We start from the raw sequence: 20,226 nt of genomic DNA, 5'->3' as shown, positions 1-20,226 counted from the left end.
AAGGCTGATGGTCTGAACTCACCCAGTATGATGTAGAAGAAAGGCCTGGCAACCTGCTTCTGTAAAGATTATAGTTCAGAAAACCCTATGGAGGACAGGTCTACTCTGTAACACATGGGGTCACCATGAGTCAGAATTGAAAGCATGGGGCTTGGTTGGCTGGTGTTTTTTTTAAGGCCACGAAGGCATTGGTAGTTCAGTAGTAGAACTCTCGCTTCCTATGCAAGAGACCCGAGTTCGATTCTCAGCCAATGCACCTCAAACACAGCCACCACCTGTCTGTCGGTGGAGGCTTACATGTTGCTCTGATGCTGAACAGGTTTCAGTGGAGCTTCCAGACTGAGACAGACTAGGGAGAAAGACAGGGCAATCTAATTCCGAAAAATCAGCCAATGCAAACCTTATGGATTACAATGGTCCGATACGTTATGCATAGAGTTGGCATGAGTTGTGGGCTGATTTGACAGCAGCTAGTTTTTTTTTTTAACAACAAGAACAATATAGATGGTAAACCTGAAAGAAGCATGAATGATCAGCAAAATTAAAATACTGGTTACTTCTGGGGGTGAGAGAAGGGTTTTGGAGGCATTCGCACTCCTCCGTATTCTTTATAACCTATACAAAACTTTAGGGAACCCTGGTGGCAGAGTGGTTAAGTGCTATAGCTGCTAACCAAAGGGACAGCAGTTCGTATCTGCCAGGCGCTCCTTGGAAACTCTATGGGGCAGTTCTACTCTGTCCCATAGGGTCGCTATGAGTCGGAATTGACTCGACGGCACTGGGTTTGGTTTTTTTGGTTTTTATACATAACTTTGTGTGAGTGAAAGTCTGTATGCATTCATGTGTGTATGTGTGATGTATTTGACAACTTTTTTTTTAACTGCGCAAGAAGTCAAATATGTTATTTTGAAGATGTTTTACTAGGTTATTTTAAGGTCCTTTAAATAACCTTGGATCTAGAAGAACATTGGTGTGGAAAGATGTTCACAAAATGTTATTAAGTGAAAGAGGGCACAGGCCACATATATTCATTTTGGAAAATGTGTGTATGCCTTGAAAAAAAATCACAGTGAAACCTGTGAGAGCTGGAACTTGATGGGAATATGTTGCTTTTCCGGGTCTTGCAAGCTTTGCCTTTGACAGGGTGCAGCCTTACCGCTTTTCTATCACTCATTTTATGGGAAATATTTGAGTTTTCCTTCTCTGACAGGTTTCCGCCTTATGCAAGTTCCAGCTTTTGCAGGTTTTACTGTAATTTGTAACAGTGGTTGCTGGGGATAAGTGAAGTCGGGAGTGATTCAAGTGATCATGAATGATTTATTTCCTTTTAGCTTGTCTACAACATATATGCATCACTAATGTAGTATATTGGTGTATTCTTTATCTCCAGAAGCTTACTCAGTGGACTGGATCAGGCTCCCTGATGGCTAGGCTCAGACAAGATGAGGGCAGGCATGAGGAGAGGTAATGTTGGGGTGTTATCCACCAGGTCCCCCCCCTCAGTTGACCTTGCATCGGCTGCTCCCACAGCTGTTAGCCTGTCGGGCTTTGTGGTTAGTGGCCATTGAGTGGGCCCCATTAAGTCAGCCCCAACTCTTGGGGACCCCATGCACAATAGAGAGAAAGACTGCCCAGTCCTGCACTATTCACATCATCATTTGAGGATTGGACTGTTGTGATCCATAGGGTTCTGATTGGCTGATTTTTGGAAGTAGATCTCCAGGCCTTTCTTCCTACTCTGTCTTAGTCTGGAAGCTCCGCTGAAACCTGTTCAGCATCATGGCAACACACAAGCCTCCGCTGACGACAGGTGGTGGCTATACATGAGGTGCATTGGCCGGGAATCAAATCCAGGTCTCCTGCATGGAAAGTGAGACTTCTACCACTGAATCACTGCTGCCCTCTAGCCTGGCAGGCAGCCCTCTCTGTGTCAGTCCTTGCCACATTACTCCTTCCCCTTCTCCCTTCAGGCAGAGAGGTACCAAGGGCTCCCTGCTGCTGCTAGCTCCTCAGGTACGTGACTTTTCTTGTTGGTGTCCTTAAATGCCACCCATAATTGTAGGTAGCCTCTTTACTAAACTCTCCTCAAATTAACCAGTATGAGAGGATCCTCTGTTTTCTGCTGGTACCCCTAGACTAATGCACTCATCCTTCTCCCCAAATCCTGCCCTCCAAGAACACTTCTTTCTTTCCAATTGCCATCAAGTCAACTCTGACTCATGGTGACCCCATGTGTTACAGAGTAGAACTGTGCTCCTTAGGGTTTTCAGTGGTGGATTTTTCAGAAATAGATCACCAGGCCTTTCTTCCAAGGTGCCTCTGGCTGGACTCAAACGACCAACCTTTCAGTTAGCCACTAAGCATATTGACTGTTTGCTTCACCCAGGGACTCCCAATGAGCATAGTGTGGACTTCATTGATGGTACTGGTGGAATATGACACAGTGGGGCTTCCCAAGGCCCCCCTTTCTCAGGGGGCTACTATGGGAACCACATAGAGAAGGGTTTCTCCACCTTGGCACTGTTGACATTTGGGGCTGGGTCATCCTTTGCAGTGAAGGGCTATCCTGTGCATTGTAGGATGTTTAGCAGCATCCCTGGTGTCTTAGGCTGGGTTCTCTAGAGAAGCAAAACCCGTAAAGTGTATGAATATAGGGAGAGAAAGATTTATATCAAGGAAACGGCTTGCTCAGTTGTAGAGGCTGGAATGTCCCGAGTTCATGGATCAGGATAGAGACTTTTCTTGATTCACATAGCCTCAGGGGCTGGTGAACCCAGGGTCGGCAGGTTGGAGAGCAGGGCTCTTGCTCACAGGCTGTGAAGATCGACACATTCCAAGATTGGAAGGCAAGACTGCAAAGCTTCTCCTGATTCACATAGCTCCATGGGTTGGTGAACCCAAGATCGGCAGTTCGGAGGACAGGACTCCCACTCACAAGCTGTGAAGATCTACAAATCCCAAGATGGACAGATAAGCTGATAGCTCAAGTCCCAAGAGTCAGATACGAACAGGAGGCAGCCTCAGGATCCAGAGCAAACAAAAAGCCAGAATGTTTGCTTATATTCTGATGCAGGCCACACCCCCCAAGGAAACTCCCCTTCAGCTGATTGGCTACTCACAGCAGATTCCATCATTGGAGTGATCACATATAAGCACTGGGAATCATGGGCCAGCCAACTTGACACACAATCTTAACCATCACACCTGGCCTCTCCTCACTAGATATCAGTAGCACCCCAGCAGTAGTTGTGACGACCAAAAATGCCTTCAGACATAGCCAAATGTCCCTTGGAGAGCAAGAACATCCTGGTTAGAACCACTAGTGTCGATGATGGAAGATTCTCAGCACTGAGGCAGGGACTCCACAAAGGTTGAGGACCTTCCTGCAGGTCCCAAAGGCAAACAGCTTGAAGGAACTGAATGCCCGCTCCATGTTGTTCACCCACCTGCTGGGGAAGGTTTTGCTCTGGGTTGCGGAGTGTGCAGAAATGCTCACACTTTAGAACACTCAGATCCCTTTGTCTACAGAGAGAAGTTGCCTTCATCCCCCAAGAGGGTGTGGTGAAGTTTATACTCTGCTCAGGATAAGGACGGGACCATTTTTACATCCATGAAAACGAACCATTTACAATGCAAGAAGATGCCAAATACCATGTATATAATTCTTGCTGTGGAAAGTTTCCCCATTATTTTGATTTATCTTCTTTCTGAACCAAGACATCAAATTTGTGAGGTGTTTGCATGTGGCCATTACCGTCATTGGCTGTGAAACATTGGACATTCATAGATAATTGATATAAAAGAATCGCCATGCCCACGGACTAAGAGTGATGCCTAAAAGCAAAAGACAAATAATCATTGTTTGTTGTATAGTGCCTTTTTGTAACCCTGTACAATTGCATCACTGGTGGGGATAAAAAAAAAAAAAATGAATATTCTGGTTTATTTCCTAGACTGTTATTAAAAAAAAAAAAATTGTGTAAGGCGGCATATAAATGTACTAAGTATCACACTGTGTATAAAGATATCAATGTTTGTCCTGTATAAGAATTACTAAATTACAAATGCAATTTCATTTAAACTTCTAGGTTAAGTTTGAGCCTGAAATTTTAATGGCGCGCAATACTGAGTGTGCCTCATTATCTTGCAACTGTAAACATTGGAATGTACATGTCAATAAAACCACTGTACATTTTTATACAGTGATAAAGCCTAAAAAAAAAGGTTGAGGGCTTGTCTTCCTCTCATGCCATTGCCAGGGCCCTAGCTCCTCAGAGGCCTGTAAAGCACAAGGGATACCATGTGGTTAGGAAAAAAAAAACCTGTTGCTGTCAAGTTGATTCCAACTCATGGTGACCCCATGTGTGTCAGAATAGAACTGCTCCATAGAGTTTTCTTAGCTGTGACCTTTACAGAAGGAGATTGCCAGGCCTTTCTTCCTTGGTGCCACTGGGCGGGTTTGAACCACCAACATTTAGGCTAATAGTCAAGCACAAAACTGTTTGGGCCACCTGGGAACATTCAACGACTGAACAACCAAATGGCCTTGATGTGTCCTCCTGGCTCCTTCCCCACTGCAGGGAAGCAAAGTCTGGTGAGCTTTCCCCTCAAGCATGCCCACTTCTCTGAGCCCTTTAATTGCTCTGCTGCCATCTACCACAGGAATTATGGCATCTCAAAGGAGCCCTCGTGGTGCAGTGACTAGCACTGGGGATAAGGAGAAAAATGCTCAGCTGGGTAACAAAAGCGTGTTGAAAAGAGGTACCTTAAACCACAGCATGCTCAAAACCATCCTAGGTTGTCCTGAGTGGTGAAAACCAACCCATCCCAGGTGCCACAGAATGAAGCAAAGACACATTGGGCTCCCTTGGGGTGGATACTTAGAGTCAACAAAATCATCCCTGCAGGGTATGGAAGGTATAGTGGATTGCCTCCATGAACAACTGCCTCCTTTGCTGTGAAACCAGAAGAACTCGATGGTACCTGGCTACCATTACTGAACGTTTTGATCAAAGATTCTAAAGCAGAATCCTAATCAAAAAGGGGAAATGTGGAACAGAATTTCAATTCTAACAGAGTCCAGAGTTTCTGGAGCCATTGAGGCTAGACGAACCCCCAAAACTACTGCCCTGAGATAATCATTAACCCTGAAAAAAACAAAAATACCCCCCGAAGTGTTCTTTAAACCGAACCAAAGCTTAACTACTAGAGAATGCCTGCTTCAAGCATTGTGCTCTTTTAAAGAACTTACTGTATGGAATCAAAAAATTTTTTTCATTGTACTTTAGATGAAGGTTTACAGAACTAACTAGCTTCTCATTAAATAATTAGTTCACATAATGTTTTGTGACATTAGCTATCAACCCCACACATGTCAACACTTTCCCTTCTCGACCTTGGGTTCCCTGTTACCAGCTTTCCTGTCCCCTCCTACCTTCTCGTCCTTGCCCCTGGGCTGGTGTGCCCCTTTAGTCTCATTTTGTTTTACGGGCCTGTGTAATCTTTGGCTGAAGGATGAACCTCAGGAGTGACTTCATTACTGAGCTAGAAGAGTGTCTGGGGGCCGTATTCTCGGGGTTTCTCCAGTCTCTGTCAGGCCAGTGAAGTCTGGTCTTTTTTTATGAGTTAGAATTTTTTTCTACATTTTTCTCCAGCTTCGTCCAGGACCCTCTATTGTGATCTCTGTCAGAGCAGTCAGTGGTGGTAGCCGGGCACCATCTAGTCGTGGTGGACTGAGTCTGGTGAAAGCTGTGGTAGTTGTGGTCCATTAGTCCTTTGGACTAATCTTTCCCTTGCGTCTTTGGTTTTCTTCATTCTCCCTTGCTCCCTAAGGGGTGAGACCAGTGGAGTATCTCAGGTGACCGCTCGCAAGCTTTTAAGACCCCAGATGCTACTCACCAACGTAGAATGTAGAACATTTTCTTCATAAAATACGCTTTGCCAGTTGAGCTGGATGTTCCCTGATACCATGGTATGGGATCAGATTATTGACAGCAACTAGAAAGGCTAGACAGGCAGCTTAAAGGAAAGTGAGTTTTGTCAGTAGGGCCGGAACAACTTGGAAAAGGAGGGTGAGAATGGCTGCACAAACTGGAAGAATGTAATCAATGTTGCTGTGCTATACATGTAGCTATTGTTGAATTGGCATAGGTTTCTGTATATTTTCAACAACAAAAAATCATTTCTGCAGGTTCCGACTCAGAGAGTGCCCAACCCTGGGCCCAGAGAATCATTCCTAAGCAGGGATGGATTACCCAATAAGCAAAGTACACGTGGGTTCACTTGTGCACAGATGTGGTGAGACACACGAGAAATTGTGCACTACAAATTAGTAAGTAAACACAATTAAACCCGTACCTACCTAGCTTACTGCTTAATCTGCCCTTGCCTGAGTGTCCAGCCCACCCTTTAGGACCCACAGCCATGCAGAGAGATGAAGACCAATAAAGCACCAGGAGCTCCTTTTCAGGACCTAGTACTAGGTGGATTCATGTTTCAACTTCAAACATTTTAGCAGAATATGGAGAACACCACTCACGGGGGGACTTGTTTTCAACCTCTTCCTGAGGGGCAGAGAAAAATGTCCAATGCCACCTTCCGCTGGAGCCCCCAGGGAACACGCCTCACTCTCATGTTTATTGCATAGACAACCATTTCCAAAGCAGGCTCCAATTAATTTTTCCATGAGCTTCCAATTGAATGCTAATTCTCAAGACCCAGAAGGAAATAAGTACTTCAGTAAATCACCTTCCTGTTAGCCAAGGGGGAAGAAGAATAACAACATGTAGTCATTGTTGACAGGATTCTTACAAGCGGCAGCTGTGTTGTTGTTTGAGTGATTGTGGATTTGGGATTTGAGTCCTGACTCCACTTTCACTAACGGTGTGGACCTGCACAATTTATTTAATCCTTTTTTAAAGCACAATAAAACATATATAACATAATATTTGCCACCTGAACCATTCCTAAGCGTATATAATTCAGTGGCATTAATTACCCTCGCCATGTTGGACGACTATCACCTCTATTTCAAAAGTTTTTCATCACCCCAAACAGAAAGTCCGTATCTATTAAGCCATAACTCCCCTTTACTGCACTCCTTGTCCCTGGCAACCTCTAATCTTCTTTCTGTCTCTATGAAATTGCCTACTCTAGATCTTTCACATAAATAAACCCACTGCTGTCGAGTCAATTCCAACTTCATAGCGACCTTATAGGACAGAATAGAACTGTCCTATAGAGTTTCCAAGGAGCGCCTGGTGGATTCGAACTGCTGACCTATCGGTCAGCAGCCATAATTCTTAACCACTACACCACCAGGGTTTCCTTCATATAAATGGAATCATAAAATGTTTGTCCTTTTGTGTCCGGCTTATTTTCACTCAGCAGCATGTTTTCAAGTAAGGCATTGGAGTTCAGTGGTAGAATTCTCATCTTCCATGAGGGAAGCCTGGATTTGATTTCCAGTCAACGTATCTCATGCGAAGCTACACCCATCTGTTAGTGGAGGCTTGCATGTTGCTATGATGCTGAAAGGGGTTTCAACGGGGCTTCCAGACTAAGACGGACTAGGAAGAAAGGCCTGGAAATAAGCTTCTGAAAATCAGCCAGTGAAAACCCTCTGGATCACAAAGGTCTGATCCAGAACGGATCATGGGAATGGTACAGGACCAGGAAGCATTTTATTTTGTTGTTCACAGTGTTGACATGAGTCAGGGCCAACTCGATGGCAGATAACAGCAATGTTTTTGAGGTTCATTTAAGGTTCATTCATGTCATAGCATGCATTAGAACATCATTCTTTTTTATTTCTGAATAACATCCCATTGTACCATTGTACATATACACCACATTTTGTTTACCCATCATGTGCTGATGGATACTTGGGTTATTTCCTACTTAATTGTCAAGTTTCTGCTTTTCTCCTTCCGGTGGATGAAGCATTTTTGACAGGATCTGCCTCAGTGCAGTATTTAAGATTGTGTTTCCTGGAGCCAGTACTGCCCGGGTTCCAATCCTGACTATACTGCCTTGGGCAAGTTCCTTAACGCCCCTTGCTTCAGTTTCCCTATCTGTTAGATGTCGGTGGGGAAAATTCTACCTCACTGGGTTTTTGTCAATATTAAAATACCCAAACCAAACTCGTTGCCGTCAAGTTGATTTCGATTCATAGCGACCCTATAGGACAGGGTAGAACTGTCCCATAGGGTTTTCAAGGAGCAGCTGGTGGGTTCAAACTGCCGACCTTTAGGTTAGCAGCTATAGCTCTTCACCACTGAGCCACCAGGGCTCCTTGTCAATATTAAATGTGTTAATTAAGCACTCAGGATGGTGGCTAGGCATTAGTCATGTTTATATGCCTTGAGTATTTCATAACAGACACCAGCATTAGTCCAAGGAGCCCTGGTGGTGCAATGGTTAAGCACTCAGCTGCTAACGTGAACCCACCTAGCGGTTTCTTGAAAGAAAAGACCCAGTGATCTGCTCCCATAAAGATTCCAGCCTAGGAAATCCTATGGGGCCGTTCTACTCTGTCCTATAGGGTCACCATGAGTCAGAAATGACTGGACGGCACACAACGACAGCATTAATCCAAGGTATTTCCTTCCCATAGGGCCAGGATCTCTGCAAGGGTCTGGCCAGCTCTTTTCCCTGCCCACCCAATTCCTGGGCCTCCAGTTATCTCCACGGGATAGAGGCGGGGAATGTGGGTGTTCGGCCTGCCCAGGACAGGGCTGACGGGCGAGAATGTGCTTGCGTCGAGAGCTGTCCCCTCCCCTGCTCCATGCCACCAAATATGTCCATGCTCTCAGCTGCCTGGTCAACGGCCACCCCGGGCTGTCATCTCCTGGCCAGACCTGGGGCTCACCAGCTAATTATAGAAATGACTTGTCGACTCAGCTGCCGCTATCACATTGGCGCAGAGCTTGGGGAGGAGCACTTGGGGAAGGGGATGTGTGTGAGCGTGTGTGGAGGGTACTTCTGACAGTCCTCCTTTGGCCCTACTTTCTCAGCTTGGTGGGGTCTGTGTGGCGGCTCACTGGGGAGACCTCCTGGGCAGTAGCAGCTCCTGTGACCCGTGGCCTCTTGTGGAGAAGGTACTGTCGAGCTGGGGTTAAACAACGGGTACCTTGCGAGCTGACAGGCCAGTTTTAATTTTCTGGAATGTGCTTTTAGGGGCTAATGGTGACAGAACTCTTGGTCTATTTTAGGCCTTTCTAGTATTGAGGGCCCTTTTTCTCCCACACGTTTCTCACTTAGAAATCAAAGAGTATTATTCGGTGGAAAGGTTTTAGAACAAAACGCCGGGGCAAGGGGACACTTTCCAGGATCACCCTCGTTAAGGCCCAGCTGTGCTGGAGTCATTTTAGAAAAGAGGTTTAGTCAGGAAATCACCACGGTGAAATCTTAGTTGGCCAACTTCACGGTTTGGATTTTTCCTCAATGACCAGTGATTTCTGCTCTAACTGGTTTTTAGTTTATGGTTCCAGAGCCAAATTCTTCCCCTTCCTTGTTTCCAACCCTTTTGAGGATCAGCCAAGGCTTTTTTTTATTTTAATGGCTTTTGTTTTCCAAATACAGCAAGTGTGTGTATGTGGTGGGGGAAGGACAGTGGTGATTCATGGCCCAGGGTTTCGATTTCATGCGGAGCTCCCTGGAGCCTCTGTTCAAGAGGTGGGTGTTTTCTCTGGCACACCCCTTACCAGGCATTTCTTTGAATGAAGAAGGTCCGCAGGTCTCAGTGGCAGGAACGGTGGTGGGGGATGGGCACTATGCTTTAACATGGGACCTTCCTCCCAGGAGTCACTAAGACCTCACCTGTTGCAGGTCTCAGGGCCACTGCCTCTGTGCCACTTTCCTATAGAGGTGGCCAAGAGGGAAAAGTCCCAGACGGCCCGAAGCTGCCCAGGCTGGCCTTACCCCACTTGCACAGGGGGCTGGGGTATGGTCTTGCATGGCCTGGAAAACTTGCTATGACTTACACTTGGAGGTCTTCCAAAAAGGGGCCTGCTCTGCTGAGAAAAAAAAAGAGCGAGCACCAATTCATGGAGGCCTGTGTGTTCCCCTTGGGCTCCTAGTGTTGAATAAGATGGGGGTTCCCTGGGGGTATTGTCGTTGCCTCTGACCCAAGGTCCATTCCCCTCAACCTGGGTAGTACTGTCAGGCTGGGCTGCGGGGAGCAGAGGAGAGACTGGCCTTGGTGATCTTAGGCTATGGATGGGTTCTAGATAATAGTAGCTGAGAGAGGAGGAGGAGGCAGTGAAGGAGGAGAAGAAGAGAAGGCGTCTCCTGGTTTTCTGAGTTTTGAGCGCCTGCACATCACCAAATGAATAGATATTTGGACCACCCGCATGCAGGCCTGGTCACCTTGAGTAGCCTGGTTTGGACTCTGCTGACTCTGTGACCTCAGACATGTCCCTTCCCCATTTGAGCTTTGGTTTCCACTTCCAAAACCCATAGGGGTTGGGAGAGACCATTTCTGAGGTCTCTTTCAGGATTCAAGACCCAGGACAGGTTTCTCCAAGTGTGGACCCACAGCAGCCTATGTCAGCCTCACCTTGGGGAGGGGATGGGAGTGGGGAGCACGAGCTTTTGAAATGCACATTCTTCCCAGGCCTTATCCAGCCCTACTGAACAGTCAAGGGAAGGGGCCCAGAGATCTGCAGATTTAACACCAAAGGTGGAGGCCCACTGACCCATGGTTTCTGTCTAAACGCTTTTCCTCTGGTTTGAGCTAACAAAACACTGAGACCCACTGCTTAGCGCCCGTCTTGTTTAAAAAAAAAAAACGAAAAAATCCACTGCCATCAAGTCGATTCCGACTCATATCAACCCTATAGGACAGAGTAGAACTGCCCCATAGGGTTTCCAAGGCTGTAACCTTTATGGAAGCAGACTGCTAGATCTTTCTTTCACAGAGCGGCTGATGGTTCAAACCACCGACCTTTTCAGTTATCAGCTGAGCACTTAACCACTGTACCACAGGGCTCTTTAGCAGTTTATTAGGGTCTGATTATTGCAAAGATTTTATAAGGCCGGTGTTCACCCATGGGAGAGATCAGGCACTTCTGGTGGCATTTTGAGATGAGGACAGAGAGCCTCCAAGCTGAAGAGAACCTTCTTGTAGTGTCAGGAGAACAGGATGCTGGCCATGCCTCCACAACGCCACAATGGGACGGTCCTTCATCTAGGCCCCAGCTTACCTAGTCCTTGGTGGATAGAAACAACCGTGGAATGGGCAGTGTTAAGCAGGTGGTTAATTGCTGTGGTATATGGCGTACCCTTAATTTTTCAAATATTGCTGTTAGTTGCTGTCCAGTCAGCTCTGACTCATGGCAATCTGTGTACAACAGAATGAAACATTGTCAGGTCGTGCGCCATCTTCACGATCGTTGGTATGCTCGAGTCCACTGTTGCAGCCACTGTGTATTTTGAATGTCTTCCATCCTTCCAGCGCTATATCGGTCAATATTCTGTTGTGACCCACAAGGCTTTAGTAGGTTAATTTTCAGAAGTAGACGGACAAGTCTTTCTTCCTAGTCTGTCTTAGTCTAGAAGCTCCACTGAAACCTGTGCACCATCAGTGACCCTGCTGGTATTTGAAATACCAGTGGCATAGCTTCCAGCATCACAGTAACATCCGAGCCACCATAGTACCACAAACTGACAGAAGGGTAGTAGTAATTTTTAATTGACATGGAAATGAGACTATTTGAAAAATGGAGGAGGTGGGCTTGAGATAAGTGGAGGGCCCCCAAAGTACTGCCAAGTCCACCTCGGCTGTTCACGCTTGGTCACAGAGATAAGGCACAGAGAGGGGACGCAACAGCTCCACAATGAAAGCATTGGGCTTAGTGGAAGAGCTGCCTGTTTTCAAGGCTGGCACCCAGGGGCATTCTGGAGCTCCCAGTTTTAGGAATATCAACCCCATTTTCTGCATCACCCTACCCCCAAAATCTCCATCACGTCCTCCAAGCCCAAAGAAACCTCAGCTGTAGTTTGGGTGGAGACACAAAAATGAACTTTATTACACAAGAAAGGTCCTCAGAATATAGAGTTGACGAAGGCATCTCACAGCCATTAAGGCAAATGTCAACCCCTTCTCTCTCTCTCTGTCATACAAACACACACACCATTCAGTCTGAAGGATCCAATGACACCATCAGCTTGATCTGAGTCACCTCTCCCCAAGGGTCTGACTCACCCAGTTCTGGAATTTACCTTTTCAGCTCCAAATCTCCCTATGCTTTTCTCTGATGCTTAATTATTCCTAAGAAATATAATTTCAGCCTCCATGAAGCACTACTTCCTCTAACATGAGACCAGAAGAATTGGGTGGTACCTGGCTACCATTACTGAATGTTTCAATAAGGGCCACAGCAGATGGGTCCTGACGGAATAGGGAAAATGTGGAACAGAACTTCAAATTCCCCAAGAATCCAGACTTACTAGACTCATTGAGGTTGGAGGAACCCCCGAGATGATTACCCTGGAATACTCTTGAACCAAAACTATCCCCTGACGTCGTCTTTAAACAAGTAAAACCAGCTTAGCTCAAAAAGCAAAAAATTGTCACCCTTAAGAAATATAGTTATGAGTAATGAAAGAAGGATCCTTAAGAATCAGCAGAGTGCATTTACCAAATATATGGCCAGTTCTCATGTTCAGGGTAGCAGGAATTTCAAGGTTCAGAGTCCCAAGGAAACTGATCTCCACTAACTAAAGATGGAGTGAATTTTCAGCTGTTTGTTGGGTACCAGCTGGGGTTTGAGTTTCAATTTCATCGAGGGCAGCTGGATTAGCTGGTGGGTTGAGGGACGGATGGCTGCTCAATGGGATTAGATGTCTCTTTCACACTTACTATTCCTGTAAACTTGGGCATGAGTTATTAGTCCCATTTTACAGACAGGAAAGTGAGACTTAAAAAAAAAAAAGTTTTTTTTTTTTTTTTTTAAGGCCATGCACAGAGTGAAATGAAACTAGAAATCGGTGCCCTTTCCCTAGAGACTTGTATATTTGGTCTAATCTAGTTCAAACTCTACCAGCAGCTCCACAGGAGAAAGACCTGGCAATCTGCTCCTATAAAAATTACAGCCAAGAAAACCCCTACTCTGCCATATGGGGTTGCTTGGAGTCAGAATCAACTCAATGGCACCTAATAACGACAATAAATGATATAGCCATCCCTGGGTAACACAAGCGTTTAAGCACTTGACTACTGGCTAGAAGACTGGTCATTTGAACTTACCCGGAGGCGCCTCTGAAGACAGGTCTCGCCATCTGCTCCTGAAATGCCGCAGCCTTGAAAACTCTGTGGGCCAGTTCTACTCTGACACACATGAGGTCTCCAGGAGCCAGACTAATAACTAACAACAACAACAATAAATGACATGGATTAAGATAACTTTTTTGGGGACGCTGCTTCACAGATAACAAAGCCCGTATGCACTCATTACCTAATTTAATCTATTTAATCCATTGATAGACCAAAAAAAGTGATATTGTCCTGGTTTTCCAGAGAAGAAAAGTGAGAATCAGAGAGGTTTAGTGACTTGCCCAGGGTCACAGAGCTAGTAAGTAATGATGGGCCTGAGGATTACTTCTCTTCTTCTTGTTCTTTTGTCAACGGTGGGTTGATTCATTTTCTTCGTTCTGTGTCCCGGGATCCCTGGGTGGTGCAAATGGTTACCTGTTTGGCTACTAACCAAAAGATTGGCAGTTGAAGTCCACAGAGGTGCCTCAGAAGAAAGGCCTGGTGATCTACTTCCAAGAAACCAGCCATTGAAAACCCTGTGGAGCATAGTTCTACTCTAACAGACATGGGTCTGTGAGTTGGAATTAACTCCATAGCAACTAGTTGTTTTTTCTTCCTATGCCACATCTATTTCTTTTTCAAAGCGAAGAATTATTTTGCCCTCTTTCCCCCGTAATTCTCCTCTCTACTTGCCATGGTTCTTTTAGACCACAGTTTCTCAACCTTGGCACTATTGACATTTTTGCCTGAATAATTCTTTGTTGTGGGGGATTGTCCTGTCCATTGGAAGATGTTGAGCAGTATCCCTGGCCTCTACCCACTAGATGCCAGTAGCACTTGCTCCCCTAGTTGTGTTAACCAAAAAGTGTCTCCAGACATGGCCAAATATCCCTTGAGAGACAAAATCACCCTGATTGAGAACCACTGTTCCAGTCTAGCACCGTCCAATCAACTCTCTGCCATGATGGAAGTGTTCTGTATCTGTCCTGTCCAATATGATAGCCACTAGCCCCAAGTGGAAGGAGCCCTGGTGGTGCAACTGTCAAGTGCTTGGCTGCTAAGTGAAAGGTTGGAGGTTTGGACCCACCCAATGATTCTGTGGGAGAAAGAAGTGGCAATCTGCTTCCATAAAGATTACAGCCTAGAAAACCTTATAGGGCAGTTCTACTCTGTCATGTGGGGTCATTGTGAGTCAAAATTGACTTGATGGCACCCAACACCAATAACAACACCTTCATGTGGCTATCGAGCACTTGCAATGTGGCTAGTGCAACTGAGAAGCTCAATTATTAATTTTATTTCATTTTAATTAATTGAAATTTAACTAGCCAATATAGCTAGTGGCTACTATTTTTTACTGTATTAGATAGCACAGCTCTAGATAGCAACATAGCAGGGGTAGAAAAATTCCCCTTTGAGGGCCACATAAACCAGAGAGTACATCAGCCTGAGACCAGAAGAACTAGATGGTGCCCGGCTACAACCGATGACTGTCCTGACAAGGAACACAACAAAGAACCCCTGAGGGAGCAGGAGAGCATTGGGATGCAGACCCCAAATTCTTGTAAAAAGACCAGACTTAATGGTCTGACTGAGACTAGAGGGACCCCGGTGGTCATGGCCCCCAGACCTTCTGTTGGCCCAGGACAGGAACCATTCCCAAAGCCAACTCTTCAGACATGGATTGGACTGGACAATGGGTTGGAGAGGGATGCTGGTGAGGAGTGAGCTTCTTGGATCGGGTGGACACTTGAGACTATGTTGGCATCTCCTCCCTGTAGGGGAAATGAGAGGGTAGGGGGGTTAGAAGCTTGTGAAATGGACACAAAAAGAGAGAGGTGGAGGGAGGGAGCAGACTGTCTCATTAGGGGGAGAGCAATTGGGAGTATGTAGCAAGGTATGTATAAGTTTTTGTGTGAGAGACTGACTTGATTTGTAAACTTTCACTTAAAGCACAATAAAAAAAATTTTTTTTAATTGCCCTTTGATAGACAAGTCAATCCCAAAAGCAGTTAGGAAAGGCTCCCAGCAGAAATCTAAACAGCTTCTTGCTTCGTTGTGGCAGGGGAGACATCAGACTGAAAGTGGCAAAAACTTGGCATAGGCTCCACCCTACCCATTCCTGTGCCTGTGGCAGGCATTGCTAGTCAAACACAGTGTACTTTGCTACTGAGTCCAGACATGGCTCAGGAGCCTTCTCAATACAATACTCCAGACAGTCACCAACTGTAGATCTATTGGTGCTGGCATGTGAGTGAAACACTATTGGCTATCCCTGTACTAGGCCATGGGGCCCATCTGTGAAGTTCAATGTCCCATCAAGCTAGAATGTGGCTGGTCAGGGGCATGTGGCCAACCTAGTTCAGTGCAGCGACTAGATGCGAGAAGGGGAGAGCCAATGGGCTAGAGGAGCCAAGACTTTTCTCCCTAGTCATTTCTCTAAAAAACACCCACTGCATGATTTAGGGATGGAGGATGGGAGAAGAAGCTGGCTTGTTCACCACTGATGTAAAAAGCATTTGGAGGTTTTAATGAAACTGGAGCTCGATTTGAGTCAACAGAAGACGTGGCTGCTGTGAAAGGATGTTAATAACATGCTAATAAAGTCAGTAGTGTCTCCCAGGCTTAGAGAGCGTTTATACCCACCTGCTCCTAGGTACAGAAAGAACTGAACTCCCATCTGGCGGGTGAGAGAGTTGTAGCCCAGAGAGGAAACAGGCAAATGGGAACTACGCTTACCTCCTGACCTCCAGGATTGCTGTGAGCCCACTGAAGAGTGGGAGCCCACAGCCTTTGCTCGGGTCAGCATCTTGCCAAGTGAAATGTCCACTTCTGTTCAGAGGGCAGTTTAGAAGTCTCCCAAGGGACAGCAAAGTACTCTGAAGGATCTGGAAGTCAGGTCACCCGAGATACCATTTCTGAGGTGGCAGACCTGATAGTTGTCATGTGGAAACAGTTAATCTTGTTTTCTGTCACTCAGGATAGCAGAACTGGGAGCGGCATGCGCCATCTTGGTGAGGCAGTTCTCTGGATTGGAAGAAATGGTGGCAGACGCTGGGCACTGGGAGAGAAGGACCCTGGCCCTTCTGCCCTCAGGAGCTATAGGACCTTGACAAAGTTACATCCCTTCCCTGGTCCACAGATGCCACACCAGGAGAAAGTAGGCTTTATGGTCTCTGAGGGGCTTTGTTCCAAAGAAGAAAACCAACTAGAACAGACCTCCAATGTTTTACTTAGTAGTGAGCTCCCCGTCACTTGACAAGACCAAGAGGGAACTCATTGACTATCCATCCAGGACATTCCTCCTGATGGGGGCTGGACCTCTGAGGCTCTGTCCACATCCAAATCCTCATGGTTCTCTGATGGTGTGCAGGGCATCCCATCTTGCCTCCACCCCTGCAATCCCTCTTTTCTCAATTCTTCTCTATCTTGCCACCTCATCTGCTTTTCTCTCCCTCCCTCTTCAGCATCTCTCTTTCCTTCTATTAACCTCCCTGCCCTTGTTTCTCACTCACCCTCCTCCCCATCTCATCTTTCTTGGATAATGTGGGTTGTCGTGAGTGTGGCCTGAATCCTCAGCTAGTTTAGTACCTGGTTAGGTATCCAAGACAGAGTCTGTATGCCAGGCAAAGTCCCTTTTCCATACCACCTGGGTCTTTGACCACCAAATTCAGGTCTGGGTGAGTGTAGACTGGGCCATATGCAAATCAGGAGGGTCACCTTTGTTCCTTTAGCCTAAGGGATGGCAAATAGATAGCATTCGTATGCTGTTGCCTCATTTCATGCTCTGAGCAGACATTAATAATCAACCATAGCACTCTTTTCCCCTGAGCCCAGATAAAGACCCAGAGTTCTTTCTGTTTAACACTTCAGGCAGCCACTACCCATCTATCAAAGTCAACATACGAATTGCAATCTACTTGCACCGTTGCCTATATTAGTCTGGGTCTTACTGGAAAACAGTACACTCAAATGGTGTTTTGAAGATCTTTTTAATCAAGGAATCTCTAGGCAGTGCAAATGGTTAGCACACTCTACTTATAACTAAAAGTTTGGTGGTTGAATCCACAAAGAGGCATCTCAGAAGAAAGGTTTGGCAATCAACTTCTGAAAAATCAGCCACTGAAAACACAATGGAGCACAATTCTACTCTGACACACATGGGGTCGCCATGAGTCGGAGCCGACTCGTTGGCAACTGGTGGTGGTTTTAATCAAGAAATTCTTCCAAGAGGCATGTGCAGGGTTATGGGAACCAATGCAGAATGTTGAATAATGCAGCAATTAGCAATAGTGGGAATTGATTACTAGCCTCGGACCTGATGGGGCAAGAAATTAAAAGGGTGGTACAGGAACCCAGTGAGAGTGGGAGCTGCTAGAAGGGTATTGCTCAACAGGTTGTAGGTGGAGAAACCCAGTCATTGCCAAAACCAGGGCTGGCATAGAGGCAGTGGGGTGGGCTGGAGGATAAATACCCCGGCCCCTAGTTCCTCTCATGTGTGGGTCTCCTGCCAGGGCCTCCCATTGGCCAAACTCAATCAGAAGTCAGAGAGCAAGGGTGACCCAGTCCATAGTGTCAGCTGCCTGAGGCACAGGGCAGGCTAGAGAAGAACGAGGGTCAGGTAAAAACCAGGTCAGGTATGAGGCACTAAAAGATGAACTGAGTTCCCCATGAGCCTGCTCAGACGTGGGAACCTTCTTTAGGAAACAGTCACAGGCCAGGCTGTCTGGGAAGAAGGATCCTGAAGGGGGATCTTGAGAGAGGCCCTTGGAAAGAGCATGCCACGTGGGTGCTGGAGCCGTTACCTCCTTCCGTCCAGTCCTATCACCCAATGCTCTCCATGGAAGCTCTTGACCCTCTCTAGGTGGGACTGGTGGGGTGCCGCCTGCTCTCTTCAGGGGGGTTCCTTAGGAGAGTTTAGTAAAGGGACTGTTCGCCAACGTTAAGGCAGGATTTAACATAACCACCAAAGGCAAAGGTCAGCAAACTATGGTTGCTGGGCCAAATCTAGCTCTCTGCTTGCTTTTAAAAATAAAATGAAACTGGATCAGCCACGCCCATTCACTTACACATTCTCTGTGGCTGCTTTCACATGGCAACGGTAGAGTTGAGTAGTTACGACAGAGACTGTAAGGCCTGCAAAGCTAAGGTTTATTAATGGCCCTTGACAGAAAACGTTTGCTGGCCCCTACATGGAGGGAAAGGTCCCTGGGTGGCACAAGTGATTTGTGCTTGACTACTAACCCCAAAGGAGCCCTGGTGGGGCGCAGTGGTTAAGCGCTCGGCTGCTAAGCAAAAGGTAGCCCAGCAGGTTCCTGAAAAATGGTGGCTATGAGTAAGAGACCAGAAGGGAAGGGCACGTGGCTTTTCTTGGAAGCTGCCATGTGCCCGGCGCAGTGACAGGCAATACTGGGAGGCCTGTGTGTTACAGTGGCCATGAGCACAGCCCTAGCCCCTGAAGTCAGGGCATCTGGATCCAAGAACTGGCACCACTACTTCCTGACAAGGTACAAGGCACTTCCCCTCTCTGCCCTCACTTCCCTATTTAAATTGCAGCACCTATCCCCATGCCAGGACTCCTCATCCCTTTATCCTGTTCCTTTTTCCCCATAGCACTTAATCATTACCCATCATGCTGTATATTTTATTTTTCATTTGTTTCGTTTCTTACACCCCCTCTAGAACACTGCCCTATGAGGGCTAGAATCTTCATCTCATCTGTTCACTGAAGTAGGCACAGAGCCTGGAACAGTGCCTTGCACGTACTTAGCTCTCAGTAAATATTTGTTGAATGAGTGGATGAATGAATGAATGAATGAATAATTCAGAGTGTGGCTGAGAAGGGACAGAGCGGGCCTTTGGCAACAATTCTGTGATAGGGACAGCCCCATCTCAAGATACTCAGACGGAACAACATGTGCAAAGGCTCTTAGGTAGGAATGTGCACAGAAGAGCATTTGAGGCAGAGGGAACAGCATGTGCAAAGGTCCTCAGATGGGAATGTGTCTGGAAGGGTGTGGAACATCCAAGATGATGTGAGGGGGAGAGTCCTTCAGGGAGGTAGTCAGAGAAACAGCAGGGTCAGGTCGTGAGGGGCCCCGTAGGCTGCTATAAAGACTGCGGTGCTTATTCTATGAAACAGGTGACATCATTGGAGGACTGGTGCTATATTGGGACTGGACTATGGGGGGATAAGGGGAAGCCCTAATGACCCCATGGGGCCGCTCAGCATGCGTCCAACGGCCCACAGCAAAGACCTGTCTGGAAAGCTATATCAAGTCATCCCTGACTTTGGGGGCTGCTTTTCCTTTCACCAGCTCCCTCACTCTGAAGGGAAGATTTGAGACTTTATACCGTGAATTCCAAGTGTCTGGGGCCTCCTTATGGGCTTAAAACAGCAGCTGACGAGGCAGGTGTGAGCATCAGGCCTGGAAGAGAATGTGGCGATAAGAGCACTTGCTTAAATTAAGGCTTGACAAAGCCTTGCCAACAGGATTGGCTCCTGGCCCTGGGTCAGTGGAGCTGGCCTAGATCCTTTGAGGGGCAGACCCGGCAAGTGGTGGCCCCACACCGAGCTCCCTCTTCTTGTCCCTTTGTGCCGAGCCCCACTAGGCAGGCCAGCAGCCTTGCTGAGGACAGTGCAGGCTGACAGCCAGGAGTCCCCCTGGGGCCACAAAGCCAAGGTTGATTCTTGGGAAGCTGCCTCAGACCTGGCCAGGCCTGGCTGGATGGCTGGGGGAGGAGGGGCTGGCAGTGGCTGGGACAGCCATCCATGTCAGGCCTATTCATAACCCGGCTGCCACTCCCCAGGCCTGTACTGTGGCAGATTTTGGCTGTGAGTCACTTGGGGGCGTCTTCAGTGTCTCCCAAGAAGAAGAGTGGCGGAGGGGTTCCCCAAGCCCTCTTTCAAAACACCCAGCTTCATACCCATTCTCCAGCCTCACGTGCGTCTCCTGGGCCTTTGCAGGCCG

At 46.9% G+C, this 20,226-nt stretch overlaps 1 non-coding gene across 1 annotated transcript; it reads left to right on the top strand.

Moving 5' to 3' along the window:
• The first annotated feature begins 185 nt into the window (after positions 1-185).
• Positions 186-256, top strand: TRNAR-CCU (transfer RNA arginine (anticodon CCU)). Its single transcript has one exon. It is a non-coding gene; the product is annotated as a tRNA-Arg (tRNA).
• The last annotated feature ends 19,970 nt before the right edge of the window (positions 257-20,226 follow it).

The sequence above is a fragment of the Loxodonta africana genome, chromosome 19, assembly GCF_030014295.1.
Source record: "Loxodonta africana isolate mLoxAfr1 chromosome 19, mLoxAfr1.hap2, whole genome shotgun sequence".
NCBI lineage: Eukaryota > Metazoa > Chordata > Mammalia > Proboscidea > Elephantidae > Loxodonta > Loxodonta africana.
This window is presented reverse-complemented; position numbering and strand designations above follow the sequence as displayed.